Source organism: Ambystoma mexicanum, chromosome 12, assembly GCF_040938575.1.
Source record: "Ambystoma mexicanum isolate Mex_15411 chromosome 12, UKY_AmexF1_1, whole genome shotgun sequence".
NCBI classification, from domain to species: Eukaryota; Metazoa; Chordata; class Amphibia; order Caudata; family Ambystomatidae; genus Ambystoma; species Ambystoma mexicanum.
In genome coordinates, this window is record NC_090936.1 from 824,197,737 (window position 1) to 824,220,737 (window position 23,001).

The following is a 23,001-nucleotide window of genomic DNA, read 5'->3' on the forward strand; positions in this document are numbered from 1 at the left end:
GATGGTTGTATAGTGTGTATTCTGATGCGTTGTGTGTGGTAAGCCCCTAAAGCCTTGGGTGCATGGCCAGAGGCCATGCACCCAACTGTGTACCCACCAGTTGCAAGTAGATTTTAGGTTGTTGGTTTGTGTGTATGGTTTGTGAGCAGTGTACAGACTGTTGATTTCTTGAGTGTGTTATGGTGTGGTGATTGTGCACACGTACTACAGTTCTGGGTGCATGCCTGGAGGTGATGGAGTCAACAGTCCTGGAGTGTGTCCACTGGGTGAAGTGCTGAAATACTGTCTGTACAGGAGTGGATACGGTTTGGGTGGATGGTTTATGTGTTTGGGTTGTTGCCACTGGCGATATTATTAAGTACTTTACTGTACTATGATATAATGGTTGTGAGCACTTAATAGAGGTTTGAGTGCAGAGGCTTTGTTCTGAAAAGTTTGTGGTTTGGAAAGAAGTACTAGTATGAGAAGTGAAGAGGATAGGGCCACTGCTGTTTATGTTATGTTCGTGAGTTGTGGTAACTGGGCAGATGTTTGCATGCATGGCTGCATTACGTTGCTGTGGTTGTGGCCAGGGACTAGACGCTTGGTTGCATGGCCGGAGGCCATAGGGTGTGTTGTGTGTGGGAAGCCCTTAGCGCCTGGTTGCATGGCCGGAGGCACCCAAGAGTGTGCCCACCGGTTGCACGTAGGTTTCAGGTTGTTGGCTTGTGTGTATGGTTTGTGAGCAGTGTACAGATTGTTGATTGCATGGGTGTTTTACGGTGCAGTGATTTTGAGCACATACTACAGTTTTGGATGCATGCCTGCAGGTGATTGAGTCAACAGTCTTGGAGTGTTTCCACTGGGTGAAGTGCTGCAATGCTGTCTGTACAGGAGTGGATACAGTTCGGGTTGATGGTTTATGTGTTTGGGTTGTGGCCACTGGCCATATTTTTGAGTACTTTACTATATTATGATATTATGGTGGCAAGCACTTAATAGAGGATTGGGTGCAGATGCTTTGTTCTGAAAGTTTTGTGGTTTGGTTGGAAGTACTACAATAGTATGTGAACTGAAGTGGGTAGGGCCGATGGTGTTATGTTATGTTTGTGGGTTGTGCTAACTGGGCAGACGTGTTTGTGCATGGCTGTATCACATTGCAGTGGCTGTGGCCAGGGCCTAGATGCTTGGTTGCATGGCTTTCATTTGGGTAAGTTATTATAACCATACATTGCTCAATCGCAAACCCTTTTACATATGCTTCTTACTTAGGGTGGTCACCTTTACAGAATGGTTCTGCAGGACAACTTAGACTTGGTAGTGCACAAGAAGTGAGATAGAAGGTGTGCAGTTCCATCTGGTGTAATTTGTTTCCACTATTCCACATTGGGGAGTGACATGACACAATTTCAGATTGAAATGGGTTCTTCTACATCAGATACTTTGGTTAGGGAGTCAAATAAGATATGGAGAGAGTAAAGGATTTGCATAACATTACACATTTGCAATGTGGGTATGTTAAGCAGTTGGCCTCATACATTTTAAGGTGTACTTGCTATACGTATTTACGAAGGCTTTTTTTATGGCAATGCCTTGCAAAAAAGGCATACAACATCAAAAAAGGAGCACCTGACAATAAATTAGCCTTACACTACATAATTGGTCATAGAACTATGTTGAGCAACATGAGTGTCTATTTTTTTTCCACCATCCTGCATGGAAGGGCACAGTACTACTAGGGACACTACTTTCAGCAAAAACATTTCCAGTGCACTTTCAAAATTGTAGTCTTATTTGGAACACAGCATGCTGCATTGCCACTTGTAATCACTTCAAGTTCACATTTCTTAAGGGAAAAAAAGTCCCTGCTAATCTCAGGCACAGTACTACTAGGGATAATACTGTGAGCCAAAAGCATGTTTCTTAAGGGACACAAATCCCTGCCAATATCCATCCCTGGCGCCTATGTATGTCTAACTGGTGCCAGAGCAACATCTTAAAATGCTGCACATTCCCTGAGAGCTGCACTCGTGCCTTTCAGCCCTCAGCTTTACTTTCCACACAACAGTGTGAGCTCAGGGAACAAAAGGCTTTAATCAGGCAGAGGGTCAAGGCAAAATCTGGATCTTTAGTGGCCCACAGAGGGTGCATGCAAATCGTGGGACCAAACCATCAATGCGGGTCACTCCCGCACAATACGGAACAGTTGGCAATCTTACTCTTAACTTACTTTTCTGTACTTTTTCAGATATGAAAAGAATGTGCTTGATGCGCCCATCTTGTGCTAATGTTATGCGTGCATCATTGCACTAACTTTAAGTGAGGCGTTACCAATATATGACAACAATCGGCACCAAACTTGACATTAGTTCCTCCAACCTTTTCCTCCTGCTGTTTTCATTACATTTGTGGTTTAACGTGCCACGTCATGAATCAGGTCCGCAAAACAGGACGGTAAACACAAAAAAACAGACATGCTCACACCGAGCATACGCATTATGTCTTGTTATACATAGTAGTTGTTCAGTGAATACTTAAATAATTCATCAACAAAAGTGTGTAATGTTGCGAGTGGTTTTATTTCTCAAAGAATGTTCACAAGAAAGTGTAAGCTGCATGAGACGACCAATTTCTCCTTTCTGCGGATAACCTCGAGCCCTGAATGCTGTCTGTGCATTTGTCTCCTTCTTTTGTCTTCTGGCAAATTAACACAATCATTCATTGATGGTCCTTGGTGGTTCATGTCGGAGCATACACGTTTCTTATGGATTTCAAAAGGCAAAAATTCTTCTATATGTCGTTTCTTACATCATGAATGTTTGCATGTTGCTTCTTATTGCTGGAAACGCAAATGGACATATATGCCCAGATAAAGATGACCGAAAACACACCGCTTATGGTAATCTTGCAGTGTTTATTCCAGAATCCATCTGCTGGCAAGTGGAAGGCATGACACGGGCAGTAAGGTGGAAGGTATCTGCGAGCGAAGAGGAATAAGAATACATTTAAGTAGCCGTTATCAGTGGCAGATTAAAGGCCAAGGGCTCAGTGGGAAGCATGTGACAAAGGGCCATAGGTGGCCGGGTCATGGAGGTGAAGCTTAGGGTGGGATATCTTAAGTGACGTCACATGCTCAAAGGCACCCTTTCCAAACAAACTTTTTTTTTTATGTACAGTTGTCTTTATTACAGTCCCCAGTGTTCTTACCCCACACACATGAAAAATGATTAAACATTACACCTGCAATTAAAGGAGAGTGCACACAGTACATTTTTGTCACATATTAATAAGAAGGTGTCTATTCATATACACACTACAGAATTCTGTTGCTTTACACAGGAAAACCTCTATCCAGCATGCCAGCAATAAATGCATAATCCCATTGTTTTGGTTCACCTGTTTCTATACCAACATGTACAACAATGTATATACTGTGAAATGATTGTACTATGTGATTTGCGAGAAAAGCAATTATTTACCCGTGTGCCTCGCAACCATTTGCACATACTGATAGGAAGTATATCTGTGAAGATATGGGGTCACATTCTTACATGTCCACCTGGGAGAAAATGCTGCTTTTGCTACTTAAACAAAGTATGCAATACTGGGCAAATCATGCAATCCGATGATGGTTGATATACCAACTTTGAGAGCCTATAAAAGCAATGCAATGTGCAACTTTTGCTATGAAATAAAATGTACTCCCAGAAGTTTAACAAGACTGCTCTCCGTCCAGCCTGGGCAAACACACATTACCCAGGTCACAAAGGACCTACATAGCGCTTGCCAGGTATGGTATTAAGTACATGAACTAGAGTGTGCATACAGAGCCCTTGTAGAAGGAACTGCAGGTTGGAACTACACATGGACGGGAACACAGAGTGAGGTCTAGGTTGGCCACAGGGTGTCAACGCAAGATTGAGCACATAGAACACCTTCCAAGATGGCTGTGTAGAATGCAGACAGCTATTTACATGTTCCGAGTACCACCCCCTTATAGGAGAGAGTGGAATGGTTGGGGGAGTATAACGCACAGTGGCTTCCACAAACCTTTTATGTGGGCAGTTATATGAATATGCAAGTTGTTCTGCAAACTGAAATAATACACATGTTAATGAAAGTATCAAAAAAAGGTAAAGCAAGGGCAACAATGGGTATACTCCTTCTTGCCTACTAATGCATCAATTTTAAACTGTGGCGGGTAGTTTGTCATATTGCAGGGACTTCCTTATAATTTCTATAGCTGTATATGCAAATCTAGCGCCTAAGCAGTACTACAAAACATTTTTGCTTCTATATGTAAACTGGATGGTGCGCATTTTGTAGCCCATGCATACATGAAGAGCGGAGTTGGTTGTGTCCATGGAGACTTGCGTCGGGTGTTCACACAAAGGCTTGCTGTCCGTTTTGTAGGTGCCACTCTGCTTACACGGTTACACACATGTGATTTGTCTTTGAAACGTTGTCAACACCCCCTCATTTCTGCTTTTTACTAATGATTTCAGTGCCAGCCAGTGTCATCAGACCCACAGCATGTTCTGTGTGTGCACAAATAAATCTCCGAAAAAAAAAAAAAACAGGGGGACTGCTGTGATTGCATTACAATGCATCAGCTTTTTTGACAAGACATTCGACAGTACAAAATCAACTGTCGCTGATTGACAGCTGGGCGAGTGTTATATGCTCCTGTGGCTGTTATTCATTTAAATTTAATAAGGTAGCGTATAACTCTCAAGTGTTTGAAAGTTAATTATAAGGACAATTTAGCCAATCTTTAATGCACAGGATCAAACACATGGTGTCCTGTTTTAGAGCAGCAGTTGCGTTCCATTGCAGTGTTGAGCTCTCGGTATAGGTTTGAATGAGCTGGAGATCGATTTGAACCAAACTACCAACAATCATAGCACTTGTTTAGGCTGAATCCCGGTGAGAAGGCACTGTAACGAAGCGTGAAAGACTACTGTTACAAAACCCGGTACAGTGCTCACGGGCAAAGTTTAGGGCACCCTACATTAATAATAATGCTTAGAGCACTGTATCATACTCATTTTTAATCCCTATAAAATGTAATGTACACTTCTACTTGCATAATTTCTGCAAAATCCATTGGATACAATGTGTCAATGGGAAATTGCTCTGTAGTCAGTGTTGAAAAGTCGCAGACTACCTTAGCGTAAAATGTGCGCTGTGACTACAGTGTAAGTTATCTTTTGTTTTTTTTTCTCCAATTTCATACAATGTCTGTCCTTGGATCAATTCATGCATAGCGGTGAAGGCTATTTTACAATTAGCCTTTGTACTGTAAGAGAGGCATGTTCGGTTTCGATTTCCAAGCACAATGCACGTAAAAAAAGCAATCAGACTGCAAAGTGTTACAATTTGATTGTGTACTTTGCAATGTAAGCAGTGTGGTTACATAGAAGTTACTATTAGGTACATTGAGACATGATGATTCCTTATCCATGGAGCAATGATTGGAGGAATGCTAATAAATACAATTCTACAATTACGGGCCCTATGTGATATTTATATCTGCAGTGCCTTACAAATCAATGGTGTACATTGCAAGAGTGTGTATGAGATGGGTGAGCACACGTGGATGGCAAGGCCATGTTAAGCAGTTTACCGTCTTTTGCCACAGACATATTTGGTGCCCTCGTCCATGAAACAAAAAGAAATTACTTAACAAGTCTTAAAAAGATTGTAAGGGTAGTCTGGTTTTCAAATTGTGTTTGCATTACATATTAAAAGAGTAAAGCAGAAGTTTACAATTGTAAGGGCTACAGCACACTTTCAAATATGCTTGCAGAGTTCTGCTCCATGTGGTCCAATCTATTGTCAGTTCTACCCATTCAAGTCAAATGCTGTACATAAGACACGTGTACTAATGGGCTAAACAACGCCAGTGGCATGCGAGGAGCCAAATCTTACAGAGTATAGGACAGTTATGTATGATGTATGGATGCATTTTGTGTTTGGGTTGTGGTGACTGTACAGATGATTCGGTAGGTTACTGTACCATTATGTATTGATTGTGGCAGTAATTACAGCCTTCGCTGAAAAGGGCATTCAGCATACAGTTTGTCCATTGAATGGAAGTGTTTAAATACTATGTGAACTGAAGTGGCTACGGGGGTAGGTGGCTGAGTTATGTTTGTAGTATGTGGTAAGTGGGTAGATGTTTGCATGCATGCTTGCAGTATGCTGTGGTGGTTGTGGCTAGGTGGTACACTATTGAGTGCATGGCTGGAGGCCGTACACTGTAGGGTATGCAGTGAAGAGGGTAGGCCGTTGGTACAAGCAACACAACATAACATAGCTATGTGTTGAACATTGTGATATTAGTATGTGGATTGCTGAAATAGGTGCACAGATTATAATTTGTAGAGTACAAAGAAGAATGACACCAATAATGTTATACTTAGTGTTTCTATTGTTGGGGGCCTATTCAGTTTCTGTGTATGACACATTTGTGAATGAACTGCAAAACAGTAGCATCACTGTCCAGACCAAATTTAGGAGCATTTTTAATCCACAAAAGCATATTGATGTGTGGTGCTCTTCTGGCTTGATATTCTTTTCTCCAAAAGAAGTGTTCCACTTCTCAGAGGGGAGGAAGTGTTTTATTACAAATGAAGTGCAGCATGGCAATAAAACGATGATGGAATGATGATGGAAATACCTTGATACATTTGCAGGATCAAGAGAGCAGAGTTCTCCTGGTGGTGTTTTCATATCTATACCTGTGTTGTTTGTGTATGCTATGTGTTTGCTATGTGTAGGAAAGTGTCCAAGTCTTCCCATGCATACTCTGCACAACTTAAAGTGACAAACCATGTGGGTGGGCCAAGGTTTCATAGCATACATCATACATCTTCATGCCATCGGAACCAGTATGCTTTCGTACCATGCATGTTTGCCAACAGATTTGTAATACTTGACTGTAAAACTTCATCTTTGTCTTGTATCTTTTGAAGTAGCTGTGCAGCAGACATGTTTGAAAAATGGGAACCTGTTTCCAATGTATGTGCAACTCCATAACATAGAGTTGCTAGTTCACTTTCAAAGAAGAGGTGGCATATGTTTTCCAGGGTTTTGTCTGAATCTAGGGTCTTCAGAATATATTTATAAAGAGCAGTATTCTGATGCTATTATTTGTGTGCATCTTTCATCAAATCTTCCACTTTTTCACGTAGGAAGGAGTAGAGGAAAAGCACCTACTTCTACACTTTTTCCCATATACTGATTGGCGATCTTTTAGCTTGCCGCATTTGATATGTTTCTAGTGCATCATCTATGGTATCTTTGGAGTGCAGTGGGTGAATTGTATAGTGAACTAAAATGTTGGAGTCCTGAATTATTTTGGTGGTTTCTCTCAGGTTTTCTTTAATGTTTATTTATTTATAGTATTCATTGATATTGCAAGGCTTTCCTAACTTTGTCCACTAATTGCTGCCAATTTATGTTGTCTTTTGTAGGTACACCATTCACCAGGATAATCAAATATTGTTCTATTGGCCGTTGCACGCGTAGAGTGTGTACATTTTCTTTGAAATCTCATGGTAAATAAATACTTTGCCACTAATGCCTCTTAGTAATTCAAGTTGAGGCAATTTTGCGGTTTTTGGTTGCAGTCGTAGTATTGCTTGAAGTGGGTGTACTGTTTGGATTATAATGCTCTCATACAAATTAAGCTGTTGCAGAGTGTTTGGCAGTTGGAATATTTCCAAATTATTACTGACAGCCCGTGAAGGCATTTGGTTATTGTCAAGTTATGTGGTGCAGTATGTGCACAGTATGAAGGTATTAGTAATTTTGTATTTGTTTTCTGCTTTAAGGTAGAGAGCTAATTGGAACCATAGCCATTCCTCATTGTCTTCTATTTTGTACATTATATATATAGTTTTCGTGTTCTTTGTATAAAACGTTCTGCGACAACACACTCATACTTGGTGTGCTTTTGAACTTGCGTATTTGTTTTTTGTACGCGTGAAATACAAAGTTGCCATTTGCAAGCTTGTCGCTACTGTTTTCTGAAGGCACCCGAGTTTGTAAGTGCTCTTCAGCTCCAAAATATTTGCTTTGGATGTCCTTTATTTGTTGAAGCAGCTGTTTGGCTGTACCATCATTGAAAAGCTCCACTGCTAAAGCTGGACTTTTTGCACAGTACAGTTTGTGAACGAGATTTCATACAGTAGAATGGTGTGTTGCTAAAATTTTGATACAGTGCAAGGGGCTTTTGCAGGCATCTCCAGAAATACAGGCTAATGAATGTCCCCATAGTCCTGTGTATTTGCGCACTGGACAGGAGTCCATTGTTTGTAGTATTGTCATTGTACCGTTGTCGCTGGCTTTCACATAGTGATTGAGGAACTGCTGCAAAGATTTGATAGAGCTTTGGCGAACTTTACACATTGTTGTGCATGACCATTTGTAGATGGGGCGTATTGCTGAGGTGGAATGGGGAGTTGAGGCTAGGTTTGATGGGAATATTTATGAAAGCAGTGTTTCATCTTCCATTATGGTATTGTCTACCTTTTCATATCCTCGCTCAGTGCTATGTATGGCAATTTGGTTTGTTTGCTCTTGTTTGTATGATTCTTCATTGATGTATGGCACTTTTCTGGTGCTGTGACTCCACTCACCTGCACAGATGTTTACAAAGGTATCTATGCCGATATTGCATTTGTTACAAAGCACTGGTTGTAGTTTAGTAATTAATTTTGTTACCCGTTTCATTCTGCTTAAAATTAATATAAAGAATTTCCTTTTCAGGACCATTGCACTGTCTACAAGAGCTTCCAGGATTACTTTTCTGCGGTAAGTTCTCACCTATATGTATATGATTCTGAAGGACTCTGTTGGTAAAATTATTTTTTGGGAATGCTTCCTTGTGGGTATGTTACCATTTATATGTACTCTGTTAGCAGTAGTTATAGTTGCAATCTCTTTAGTAACATTTTTTATGTCTAGATTTTGAAAGAGTTACAGTTTGCTTACTGGTAGGTGCTTTTCCTTTTCGTTAGTGACTGTATTAGCTGCTGTTTTTGAACTTTCTGTACACATTCTGGTAGACATGAATGGCTATTTTGTATGTTTTTAGGTTGATGTGCTCTATTTCTGTGTTGTTTTCTACAGAGTTTATTTTTGGTAGGCATTCTGTAGTAGCTTTTGAAGAAAAAAGGAAAGTGTGGGTGTGCAGATTTTGTAATGTATATGTGTGCACTGTGCATGAATGGTTAATTATGAAGGTAGGCATATACATAGAGGTGTGTGAATGTATAATGGCCTGTTACTTCAGGTTGGTAAGGCTATATTGGTATCTAGGTGTTACTATAATGGCAGTGAGATGATAATATAAATTGGGCAACTGTTGAGGTGGAATGAGTAAGAATGAAGTAAATACTGTTGGATTGATGGAATTCTGTACCTTACAATACAAGAACACTGTCTCAGTAAGAGGTACAACTGTATGATAGTATTGCTCTTACATTGCTGGCGGTTCAGAGTAGGTTTCTTCTAGGTTGTATTTTCACGTTCACACGCCACTGGCTTTCAGGACAGAGGTGGTTACTGCAACTGTCAAAGAAGAAATTAAGAAAATATGTTTGTTACTGGCATACTGCTTGCATTTGGAGAATACATTATTTAAAAGTGTAGGGGGATGTCTTGGCAAATAGTAAATGTGTGTGTGTTATTGGATGGTTTTATATATGAATGGTGATTTGGGAGCATCAGCATTTTTGGTAGGGAACTAAGTGGTTTATTTGTAAATGTGCTCTATGACGTCCACTTTGGCAAGTGTGTTTATTGTTGTAGGACTATTTACTTTGAAAATTGATTAATCCTAGTTGTAGAAGCGTGTGAAAAAGTTTCAGAAAGATGTGCAGATTGGAAAGGAGAATGTGTTTGTGTGTGCAATGCATTAATGTTTCTGCAACTATATGCTTGCTAAATGAGTGGAGGAATCATTTCAGTTGCTTGATTTATTTATCCACATTTGTAAATGGTACTATTCTCAATGCACACATACATTTTTGGGGGTTTTCAACTAATGGTGCATTCTATGAAGTGTGCATGTTAAGTGGCAATCACCCTGTTGACATGCATGCAATGTATGTACTTGGTTTACCTTGTTAGGATACATTCAGTGATCCTTTTCTGTGAGAATTTTACAAATTTCATAGGAGGTGTGTAAGTGGGGGAAAGGTCATAATTGTAGGTGGCATTTCATGATAGGTGATGGGAGAGATGACAGTATGCTTTTTGGGTACGTTATGGAGGTTGGTACCCTGTTGAGAGGCACTTATAACAGAATTACAAATTTACTGTATACACAATATTGATATCTGTAGTTTGTGGTGATGGATGCCGATGTGGATGAATCTGGATGCAGAAATCTTGGATAGTTTTACATTACTCTTTACTGGAGGTGGTATTTAATCACAAGAGACTTGTTCTCTGAGTATTTAACGGTAAATATGGAGTGTTGAACAGAGATGATAGAGTTAGATGCAGGGGTCTTGGATGTGATTGGTGGATGTGTGTTTCACTGCTTAACAGTAGCCAATGAGGGAGAGCTGCAAAGAGAGTAGTGGAAAGGGAAGAAGGACTGTCTCTGCTTCACTTGGTCTGCGGGCATAGCGGTAGTGGGAAAATCACACGTGCCACATCATGCCCTTCTCAATATGCCTGCCATGGAAATAGGACTGTGGGGAGTATACCGTCAGATGTTGAGGGTGTGCTTAATAGGAAGGGGGGGTAAGAGTGTTGTTTGTGGGTGATTCTTTTGTGGCTAATCTGCAGAGGTATGCCCAGGGTAGAAGCATTAATGACAATTTTGGTTTTGAAGGAGTTGACGCTTTGTGGCGCAGTGTGCCTGAGCGCAGTTTGCAAGCTGTGCTTTCAGAGTGTAGAGATGTGGCCATCCGGACTACTGTTGACATGCTAGTGGTACATTGTGGAGCACTGCATTTGGGTTACATTAGAGCTGCAAGTTTGCTGTGTGAACTGAAGGACTTGGTGATTGCACTGATGTAGCTTTTTTCCACTGCAGCAGTGGTTTTCTCAGGCATGCCACCAAGAACAGCATGGAAAAATCCTGATGTACTTTGTTTCCACCAAGAGGTCGAAAGGTGTATTGTAAATGGAGGAATGTCTGCATTTTTGTTCAGTGTTTGGATGATATTCTGTGCCAATGAGAACATTAATGATTCTAATGTGAGCTTCATCAGTGCACCTACATTTCTTTTGTCCAGCATTGAAAAAGTTATTTTGTTCCACAATCTAAGAGCTATTTTGGAGAAACTTGTACAATAATGTAAGGAGAAGAAGAAAAACAAAGTCTGCAAAACATACAACAGAAAAGGTGTTTGTTTACAAGCACCTTTAAAAAAAAAGAAGAAGAAAGGTTCTTTTCAGAGCAACCAATACATAGGAGTTCCCCTACCCTGGTTCACATGTGTCCCCACACCCATGCACAAAGGACGATATGTCCGCGGACACTGCGGTAGTTCCAACATCTACGCCATGCAGGTCTTTTGAGGGTGGCAGGCATGGAAATGGGACTGTAGAGGCTTGGGGAGTGGTTAATAAGGCTTCCTGGGTGTGGTGCATAAGGAGAGACTGTGCCAGAATCTGTGTTTGCAGAAAGGAGTGCCGATGGCTATGGTTATGGCTGTGTCATGCAGGAGGCACAGTGTATGGATTCTGGGTGACTCCTGGATACATTGGTTGGAAGTCCATGCAAAACACTGTGGAGTGGCTGCACATCTTGGATTCCATAATGTGGATATCCACTGGTATGGAGTACGTGAAATGAAGTGGCAGAATGTGGTTCCCTTTGTGCCACTTTGGTGACGCTCGATCATCCAGATATTAATATTCATTGTGGAGGAAACTGATTAGGACATGTTACCGGAATTTCTCAGCAGTTTGCGATGAAAGAGGCACTTGGCCAAGACATGGACATGTTTCCAAACTAGCAAGTAATTTTTTCTCGCATTGTCCAGAGACAGATGTGGCTGCATTCTTCTTCATTTGGTCCGCAAATGGAGAACATGAGGTGCATTGTGAACAAGGCTGTTTGTGCCTTTTTTAGAGATGTTGGCATGTTCTCCTTCCACAATGAAAACATTACATTTCATAGCACCGACATTTTCCGCAAAGATGGAGTCCATTTTACTGATGCTGGCAATCAGCTGTTTCTGAGAAATATTCAAAATGCACTGCAGCATACAGCAAGCATTTCCCCAGTAGGCGTTGGCCACTTGAACGCTTCCAAAAACAAATAAACACCACAAAAAGGATATTTTCAGAGCCACCACTTTGTCCTGGAAATGAGTGCACTGTGTTTGACGGAGCCACTCCTCGCATTATTTTAGATGTCCATAAACTATCATGCTGTCCGCAGAGCTTGGAAGCTGTGAGGCAGTCTGCACCACTTCATTGCTAAATCTATTTTTAAACTGTTAAAGTTGGCTCTGAAAAGAGCCTTTTTTAATTTGAATATTGTTCTTTTGTATTTTCTTTTACACACGACACAGAAGGAAAGGAAGGGAAGGGAGGGTAGGGAAGGGGCAACAACCACGGGGATAAGAAAGTGCAAGTAGAGAGAGGAAGATGTTGGGTGGGCCTCACTTAGGTAGGGTCACTCCTTCTCATGCTCCCGGACCGAAGCCTCGAAAGCACTTCAAGTTGCTCCCCTTGCAGAGTACTGCATCGCAATACAAGCACAATACAGTGTCATTTGAAAGGTAAGGGTCTGCTGCGGTGCGTATGGCCTGCAAGGCTGGTTTAGGGATCTGCTGCCCCACAGGAGCGCCCCTAGTGGTGGCAGGAGCAGATGCAGACAATGCTGCAGAGAAACTCAACATACTGCCTTGTTGGAAGGGGGCAATCCTCCAAACTGCTGCCTTGTGGTTCAATTTGAGGTGTCGCCGCATAAAGATGGTGCCGTAGCTGTAGAATCCTGGTTTGCCGTGACTGAGTACTACGTCGCACTCACTCAGTGTATCTCACCTGGTTAGTACGAGCTTTGGTCACATCTTCCATGGTGATAAATAGTTTCCATACCAAGGACTCACGCTGGCTGCAGGCAATGGGGAATTAGTTTATTTCATCCTCGTTCTCATCTTGATCTCTATCTACATTTCCATGCCTATTCCCTTCTGCAGGCCCTTGGGAAGGTTGTGGTGTTGATGAAGGTGTGGGTGCTGGTGAGGTAGAGGCAGCAGCAGCCATGGTTGCCATTAGCTCCAAAGGTAATATAGCAAAGCACAATCATCAGAAAGCAATTCTAGCACAGAGCAATCTGGACCGCTGCAGTGTTCTGCAGTGCCAAAAACAGACGGAGGAGCAGCTCTGGTGTGTGACCTTTTATAGGGCTGCTGGGGAGGACTTTGAACTCAAAAGCAGTCATAAAATGTTCCCAAAAATAGTCAAATGGACAGGGGCGCAGTGTGGAACTTCTGCAAGGGTGTAGCTTCACAGTAATACTCCTTGCTTTGCCAAAAACAGTACATTTTTTATGTCTGGGGACTTGGATCATGTCCACCAAGTAAGGGTGCACGATCAGCGTAGGTGCAGTGACATGGTGACGTTGTGAATGTTCTCGAATGGGAGGGCTATCCGCAGGATCCATATTGCGCAGAATGCTTTGTACGCATGTGCATAGGTGTCCTACAGTCAGGGTTATAATCCCCAGACTAATTAAAAGTGCGACACATGAGTGGTGAACATTATCAAACTGGCTGGATGGTTGTAGGCTACAGCAGGTATGCGCATGTGCACAGCTCTCCGTATGACGTAGGTTGGCGCCTCGCACTAATGAAAGTAATGAATGTACATCGCAATTTATTTTGGACATGCTAGATAGGGGCAGTGTTACCAGGACATAGAGGATGACATACGCATGCGCGTAGGTGTGCGACCGTCACACGTGCGCTCCAACAACAAATTAAAGGTGCGTCACAATATATGGACATTGTTGGGTGTCCTGACCCACGTTTGGACAATTATGCTGCAACATTTGGTGCTGTGGTCATAGGAAATCCAAGATGGCGGAAAAGCACACATTTGTGCCAAGATCCAGAAAAAACAGGCAGTTGTTAGGCACACCAAAATGGTCGCCTGACCTGCCACCCACCAGTGCGAGCGCGATGAGCCAGGAGTGCCATGGGTGAAATGTGTGCAAAGGAAAAACAGCAGTGCCGGTTAGCTCAGAAAGCGCTTTGAAATCACCTTTGTTCTCTGAACTCCAAGCTAAAAATGACTATTTTAAACATTGCAAGATATTCAAAAATCTCAATGAACACCAGCAGACATTTGGCAGAATGTAGTCTTGTGTGCATACAAAATCTGGAAAGATGAAGAGCCCAAAACAATGTTTATAACAAAACTGGCTGAGCTGTGGATGTCAACAGCTGAAGTGAAATTGGACTTAAAGCCAATAAAATCTAAATGTTTAAAATAAAAGAGTGACCTACTTTGAGTGTCACATAGGTTGCGACTGTTTAAATGTCATAGTTTTGAACATAGAATCAGCGTTCTAGCTGCATGTGTAAACATTGTAAGTTTGATTTGGATGAAGAAAAACTGGGAACAAAAGTGACATTTGGCTGAAGCCTAGGTTGAAGAGAGTGAATTCTGCCCGGCAACTACCCCCGACAGGAGTTGAAACTTGCTCAGCCACTTTTCCCAGGCCTGGCTGCATTCTGCTGCCCCCACCAAAATGAGATGACACCACCGTGATTGGATTAGGGGAGGAGCAGCTGGGGACTACAGGAAACTGAACAATGAGCCTTCCTTGGCTCAGGCAAATGTTAAATTAGGGGGGTCGTAAATGGCTTCCTCTTGAGAGAAACGGGGAGGGGCAGTGCCTCTGTGAGCAACTTGAGTTGGAGGAAGGGGACAAACCAGAAATTCCACCATGTGCTTTGGGAAACTACACCCCTCTGGGCCAGAGCATAATTTCAAAAAGATAGATAATTCATAGTACAGAATTGTCAAAATTATATAAATAATATCAGTATTCTTGTGATTTTTCTGTGCACATTTTAAGAGGTGTTAGAACTCTGTACCATGTTCTGAGGCAAAACCCCATGAATTATGGAGATTGCAGACACAGGGTTCACGCTAGAAGAAAATTTACTGGAATATGTGTAGAAAGGCGGTGTACATCTGTGTCATTTTTGATAAAAATCCAATATTGCTAAACCAACCAAAAAGCGCAAAATTGTTGTCATTTCTTAATCCAAGCTCTTACAAACATCAGAGTTGGAACAGAGACTACCTTATGTGATATATGATGTGTATATGTAATGTCAACCACTTGTGTATCTGGGAAATGTGTTTAGTTATGAAAATGATTTTCTAAGGTAAAAGAAAAGGGGAGTGTTCTTTCTGTATGCCATAAAGATGACACATGATGACTCACTGCTCCCTTCTCAAATCATGTCAAAGAGAAATCCTTGACCTATCAAATCGTGAGTGGGTTGGGCATAGAAAGTTAGCATCCACACCCATTTTCAAAAGAGATAAAAAGAGCCACTGGAAGCCAGACAGGGACATTCACTTCCCACTTCATGCTGCATTCTTGCGGAGCACTTTGCCAGAAGACACCAGATCCAGCACTTAGACTTCAAATCCAGACAAAGACCAGAACTCAGAACTCAGACTCCAGAACTTATAGCAAAGGCCTAACCCACGAGCTGAGTTCTCTTCAGTAGGCCTCAAAATCCTTTGCAAACTATTCAACCGCCGGGCTGCGCGGTTTGCTGCTTGCTAAGAATCCTGTGTATCCAGAACCATTTGATCCAATTCAAGAGACCCAGACCAATGTGCAGTGCCGAGAACCGCAGCTAAACTTGTTGACCAGATCCGCGACGAGACCATTCCTTTCAAATTAAAATCAAATTCAATCAAATTCAAATTTATAGTGTGAGTACCCAGCTAGAACTGTGCAAAACCAATCTCTTAGCTTAAAATAATATTATTCAAAACATTTAACCTGTCCAAAACTGCATCATAGAATCGTGTGTCCCTTCTCCGATTTTAAACCTGTAAAGTGTAATTTTGCCATTTTGAATAATTATTTCATTTCTGAAAAACTACCTTCACGAAATCGTCAGGGGGATTCTAAGAGAGGGGCGTTATACAAGGGTTCATCATCCAGATTATAACTTGTCATAAAAATATATAAATAAGGGCTTCCCTTGAGCAATCCCAGAAAAGGCACTGACTTAGTGGGAATGCTTGATTGAAGTCATTAACAACATGCAGACAGGAGCGGCATCCTACGGACACCTCCATTTTCATTGCTGATAGGCCGGCCATGTGCAGTGTCCATAGAGCACCTCAATTTTCTTTAAGTGCAGCCTTGCGGGACAGTACCGTGCACTGTGGAGCCGTACTGGGATGTTTAAAAAAAATAACCCACCCACACACACAGCAACAATTTCCATATACACCTTTATTTTCACACATACATACAATCAGGAAAGGGAAGGAGTAGGAGAAATGGACACATATACAGGGGAATTGGAGTTTTGTAGAAGTTGGCCATGAGAGGAGGAAGGGTTTGAGGTCTCATTGTAATGTCTCTCTTCACAGGGAATTAGTGGGGATTTTGGCTGGGAAATGGGGAAGGGTACAGGTGCAAGAGGGGCAGTGGTATTTTATTTTCTCCATGATATGTCCTTGCACATAATCTTTTAAGGTGGCAAAATTGTTTAGCAATGCCCCCATTTTCCCTTCCAGGCTGTCTATTTTTTTATTTACAAGCATTCCTTCATTTTATTTGCCTGTATGCTGTTGTGGAAGAGGTGTTGCTTGTGGTGCATTGCCTTCATTTGCCCTATGTACTGTTAAAGAAAAGAATTACAGTTAGCTGTATGTGATGTAATGTGTATTAACTGTGTTACTTTTCAGACTGTGGTTTGTACCAATGGGGTTACTATTGTCACTAATTTCGTCATGAGGGAAATGCTCTTCCAACCACCCTAGGGTGCTTGCCATTGCTGTGTAAAAAAAGAAACATCATGTTTTTCTACTATTGTAAACTGAGCAAACTGTGCAATTATAGGAAAAACGTTAGTGTACTTACTACTTAGTAGCGACATTCAGCTCTCAGAACTTTGCAGTCCTTACTCTAACAGTTCCTTCTTCGTGTGTATGTAAAGCAGCTGTGCAGCAATATTGTTAGAATCAGATTTTCTTCCTCTGGTTGGTGCATTCCATTATGGAGGATACCGTATGCATTTGCTCTGTTCGTTTCATAAGTACAGAGTTTGGAGACCTACTGCATTTTTCCTTGCATTTCACACATATGGTGTTCTTTGCATATGTTCAGTGTATTTGCTGAATTTTACCCCTTTGCAAGAGAACCACTGACTTTCTGAGCAGGTTGGTTGGTAACCGATGTCCGCGAATAGATGCACAGTCCGTGGCAACTGTGCCCATTGGCATGGTGCTATCGATTTAGTATGTTGTACAGTACATCTACATAAACTAAGGGAATACTGGTAAAAACCTTTGAAATTCAGCGACATTTTTTTGTTAAAGGTCATTATTGTTAAGTTGCGCTAATAAAATCCTAGCAACCTCAGTGAAAAAACGTTGTTACAAGAATGTTATGGTTAAGTTGCGCTACTAAAAACCTATGAAATTCCATGAAAAAATGTTCTTAAATGGACCTTATGATTAAGTTACACTACAAAAAACCTATCAAATTCAGTGAAAAAATGTTATTTAAGGGAATCCCTTGTATAGACTTTTGATGAAAAGTAAATGCACATGTGATGTCATCAGTGATGTTATTAGGTTGCTCTATTAACAACAACACACCCATATAACATTTGGTTTAAATGAGTACATGTTTTAACACATTAGTAGTTCATGGCCATCTCTCTGTACACATCTGATATGTTGCTGCGGACACTATGAACACAACCCCTTGTAGGGACTTTTTATCAGAATTAATTTGATATGTGATTTCATCAGTGATGTATTCAATAACATTTGTGAAGTAATCTTTGATGTCATGGGTGTTAGTCCTTGCAGTGCACAGTAGTGCCGCGAGTTATGGTTGCTTAGCTTACTATAACTGTCAAATTACTGGGGGTTTCCGAATGTACTTGTAACCATAATATGGATAGGTTGTTATTACTGCAAAGTAACTATAATGTCCCTTTAAAAAAGTTTTTGCACTGAATTTGATAGGTTTTTCTTAGGGCAACTGAACCATAACGTTCCTTTAACAACGTTTTTTCACTGAATTTGATAGGTTTTTAGTAGCACAACTTAACCATCCCTTTACCAATATGTTTTTCACTGAATATATATATATGCACAAGAACAAAACTAAACCACCAGGGAGGTCGATAGTTACGCTATGTGGTGCACTACTTATTCAATTTGTTACCACTCTACCGTCATACCTACGCGATACTAAATACTTCCTCAATAAAATTGATGGGATACCTTGGGAAAAGATATACATACTAGCCACACTCAATGTGGTCTCCTTATATACATCCATCAAGCATATAGATGGCCTCAAATCATGTGATTACTTTCTAAAAACCAGATCACTTAACTTCTTAGAACATGGCAAGATGATCCTGGAAATGATTAACGTATGTTTGACAAATAACAGCTTTTTGTTTAACAAGAACTTCTATACTCAGTTGCAAGGTACAGCTATGGGAACAACATTTGCTCCCTTGTACGCTCATCTCACTATGGGCTGGTGGGAGAAGTTTGAAGTCTGGACATCTACTAACGCTGTAAATACTGATAAGGTTGTACTTTGGTTACGTTACATAGATGACCTATTCATTATCTGGGATGGGTCTATCACTGAATGGTTGGAGTTTGTCAAATTACTTAGCATCAATGTATTTGATTTACAGTTCACCGAATCCCATAGCAAGACTGCTATCATCTACTTAGATATTCTTGTTATTGTGGCAGAAGGTGAACTAGTGACAGAAATGTATCGCAAACCTACCAGTTCAAACGTACCACTGCATGCTATAAGCAACCATCCCACAGCCCTGAAGTGGAGCATACCTTATGGCGAATTTATTCGCATAAGACAAAATTGTTCCCAAATTTAAACTTTTGCCAAAGAATGTGGTAGCATGGCCCTTAAGTTCTTACAAAGAGGTTACCCCAAAAAAGTTTTGGAAAGAGCGTATAATAAGGCACGAGAGAAAGATTGCTCTATTTTGTTGATGTCCAAAGTTCCAATGGTAACCAGTTTGGAAACAGGAGATACCAGACTAATTCTAACATATAGTAAAGCTTCCAACAATATACGTCATATAATGCAGAAACATTGCCATATATTGAAACAAGATGAACACTTGCGAAGCATTCGGGGTAATAACATCAATATCACCTTTAGATGCTCTGCCTCATTTAGGGATCACCTTGTATCCAGTTATATGTGTCCCAAAATCATCTCAATAGGCCAAAGTTGGCTTGGAGCAATACCAGACGGTTTCCAGAAATGTACAAAATGTAAAGCCTGTAAATTTGCCAAGAACACAAAAAACTACCTTCATCCAATATTACACAAAAACATGATTATTAAATCTCATATCACCTGTGCAACTGAGTATGTTGTGTATGTACACACTTGCCCTTGTGACAAGTGGTACGTTGGCAGTACCATTGGCAAACTGAAACTGAGAATACTGCAACACATAAGAGCCATCAAGAATATTGATTCTACATATCCGATGGCCCTTCATTTTCAGGAAATAAATGGAGGCAACCTACAAGGTTTTGCCTACTTTGGGATACATGCTATACCAAGGGAACCTAGAGGAGGAAACCGTGAATTGCTCCTAAGACAAACTGAGACGAAATATATACTGGATCTAGAAACTAAGAAACCCAAGGGACACAATCTGGATGAGGAACTTTATACTTTTCTTGGGACCTAAACTTATTATCTGTATTTGTCTCATGTATCTTGAACTGTATCTGTTCTGAGTTTTCACTTGAGACCCCTCTGTGTCAACTCTCTGCATTTTTCTGTAACTCTCTGGGACACGTCTGACATAATTTGCAGTTCCATTAGCTGGACTGATATATATGGGATCATCTTGTGTTTTTTTATTACAATTGCACACAGGTCTTTATGCTATATGGTTTGCTGACACCACTGTTATTTCTCACAATATCTTGTAGGTTTTAGAGTCTATCAATTCAATATTCCAAAGACAGTAATTGAATGAATTTTAGATCTCCTTTTACTTTCAGCTATCTAATTTGAATGTTTTTCTTTCTTAATTTTATATGAAGGGTGAGCAATTCTATTGCTATGTTATCTAGGAACTTCAATTTAACCGGTAGTTATATTCTTTTCTAGTGATTTTTAAAGTGTCCCTCCTCCTAAAATGCACATAAGATTAGTTACGATTATTGCTCTTGTGTGATTTTCTAATTAGGGTTTTATCCTTTGTCGCAGTCTTGTATTTCAATCGTATTATCATTTGTATGGTTGTGTGTATATCATTTGTTGTTCCAACATTCAAGCTATGAATGCACTAAGCACTTTATATACCTTTGTATAGGATTTTTATGCTGCTATATTGCTATTTGCACATTACCCATTGGGGTTAGTCATTGCAATTTTGCACATGCACTTGCACTTTATGCATCTCTATATGCGGTATATGCAAAAAACAGCTTGTGATGCACTAAGGCACTTGCACTTTCATCACATAGCCTATCAACAACATGATGTATGATAATTTCTAGTATATGTTACAAGCTATATTGACATATAGCCTTTCTGCAATTCATTCACGAATTGCATGAATAATATTAGCAAACTAGCCAAGATTGCGACTAGTGAAAACTACGTAACACATTGGTATATTGTCTAATATATATATATATTACATGGCCACGGTAGTGGCCATATAGTTATGGTTAAGTTGGTGTTTCCATAGGAAGAGCACTTTTTGGGTGGCTTATAACTTCGCTCTCCCTGGACGGATCCTCACCAAACTTTGCAAAAAAAGTAGTTGGGTCACCCTGAATTTTTTTGCAAAGTTTGGTGAGGATTCGTCCAGGGGGCCAAAGTTCTAGGGGGGGTCCCAAAACTTTTTTTTTCCCATAGACTGAATGGCAAAAAATGTTATGCTCGCGTCTACAGCCCAAACCGCTGGACAAATTTTCACCAAATTTGTACCAGGAGCAGCGGCTTGGTCCCAAAAGCGTGCTTTTGCAAATTTGGCGAAAATCCGTCCAGTATTTTTATTTACAATGACCAAAAAGTAGGTAAAAAAAAATTAGTGATATCTGTGTTCGGTCCGCGGCGGACTTCCCTGTTCGCTCCGCGGACAGTGTCCTGATTGGCCAATCGGCTTGCGTGATGTTCGCGGACATGCAACGTGTTTGCTGATTGGACAGCGTGGAGCGTGAAGCGCATCAGATTTTCAGTAGCGCCCGCCATCTTGGATTTGCGGTCGTCCGTGGACAGCGCAGTGAAACTTTGTTCAAAATTGGTATTTAGTAGAGTGTGTTGGTGTGTAGGAGTGTTTGGGGAGGGTGGGAGTGTATGAGAGAGATAGGATGAAAGTTGTGTTTTTTATGTGGTAGATGTTCTTTTTGTGTTCGATTTGTCTGCGGACTTCACGGGTGTTCTGAAATGTTCTAAATAAACTGAATGGGGGTGTTCTTAGGACTCAATATGTGTCTGTTTTGTTCGCAAAGCAAACTGAAACTGTTCTAAGAACACTCGCAGTGTCCTGAAATGTTTGCAAATAAACAAAATGGGGGTGTCCTGAGGACGCTGTCGTTATTGTTCTTTGTCAAGTAGAATATGTTCTAAGAACCCTCGCGGTGTTCTGAATTGTTTGCAAATACACAAAATGGGGGTGTTCTGAAGACTTTGTCCAACACTCGCTGTGTCCTGAAATGTTCGGAAATATGAATGGGGTTGTGGCTGACAAGTTGAATGTGTTCTAAGAACACTCGCGGTGTCCTGAAATGTTCGCAAATAAACAAAATGGGGGTGTCCTGAGGACGCTGTCCATATTGTTCTCTGTCAAGTTGAATGTGTTCTTAGAACACTCATGGTGTCCTGAAATGTTCGCAAATAAACGAAATGGGGGTGTTCTGAGGACACTGTCCGTATTGTTCGTTGTCAAGTTGAATGTGTTCTAAGAACACTCGCGGTGTCCTGAAATGTTCGCAAATAAACAAGATGGTGGTGTTCTGAAGACGCTCCTAAGAACACTCGCGGTGTCCTGGAATGTTCGTAGGGGGTGACCTGAAGGGGTAGTCCGTATTGTTCGCTGGAAAGTTAAATGTGTTCTAAGAACACTCGCGGTGTCCTGAAATGTTCGCAAATAAACAAAATGGGGGTGTCCTGAGGACACTGTCGGTGTCCGTATTGTTCGCTGGCAAGTTGAAAGTGTTCTAAGAACACTCATAATGTCCGCAGACATTAAAAGTTTCCATAGACCATGGTTGAAATGTTTGACTCTATGGATGTGTTATGCTGGGATGGTTGTTGCCAGGGCAGAGAGTCTTGGGTGCATGGCCATTTGGCGCATGGCCATTTGGCCATGCACCCAAGACTGTATGCCCTGGCAACAACCACCGCAGCATATCACATTCATATTTGCTTATAACTTTGGGTGAAAAACAAATGTATAAGGAACAAAGGTATTGGATACTATGGATGTGATATGCTGCTATGGTTCTCCTTATTATTGTATACTTACTGTTTGGCCTAGTAATGGGAGACCATGTTTTTCTTGTTAATTTCTGTGATAAAAGAAAATAGCATGTTAGTATTAGTATTTTGTAATGACTTATTACATTGTATAATCAATATACTTTTTTTTTTTTGGACCCTCATATTTAGTAGATTACAAATCAGAGTACTGTGCAATTTTCTCAGTTTCTGTATTTGTTGCTAAAATCATTGGGTCTGTGGGAGAAAAAAAAATCCATGTTGGATAAAAAAAAACCTTTTTCTGTTATGCTACAGTTTAT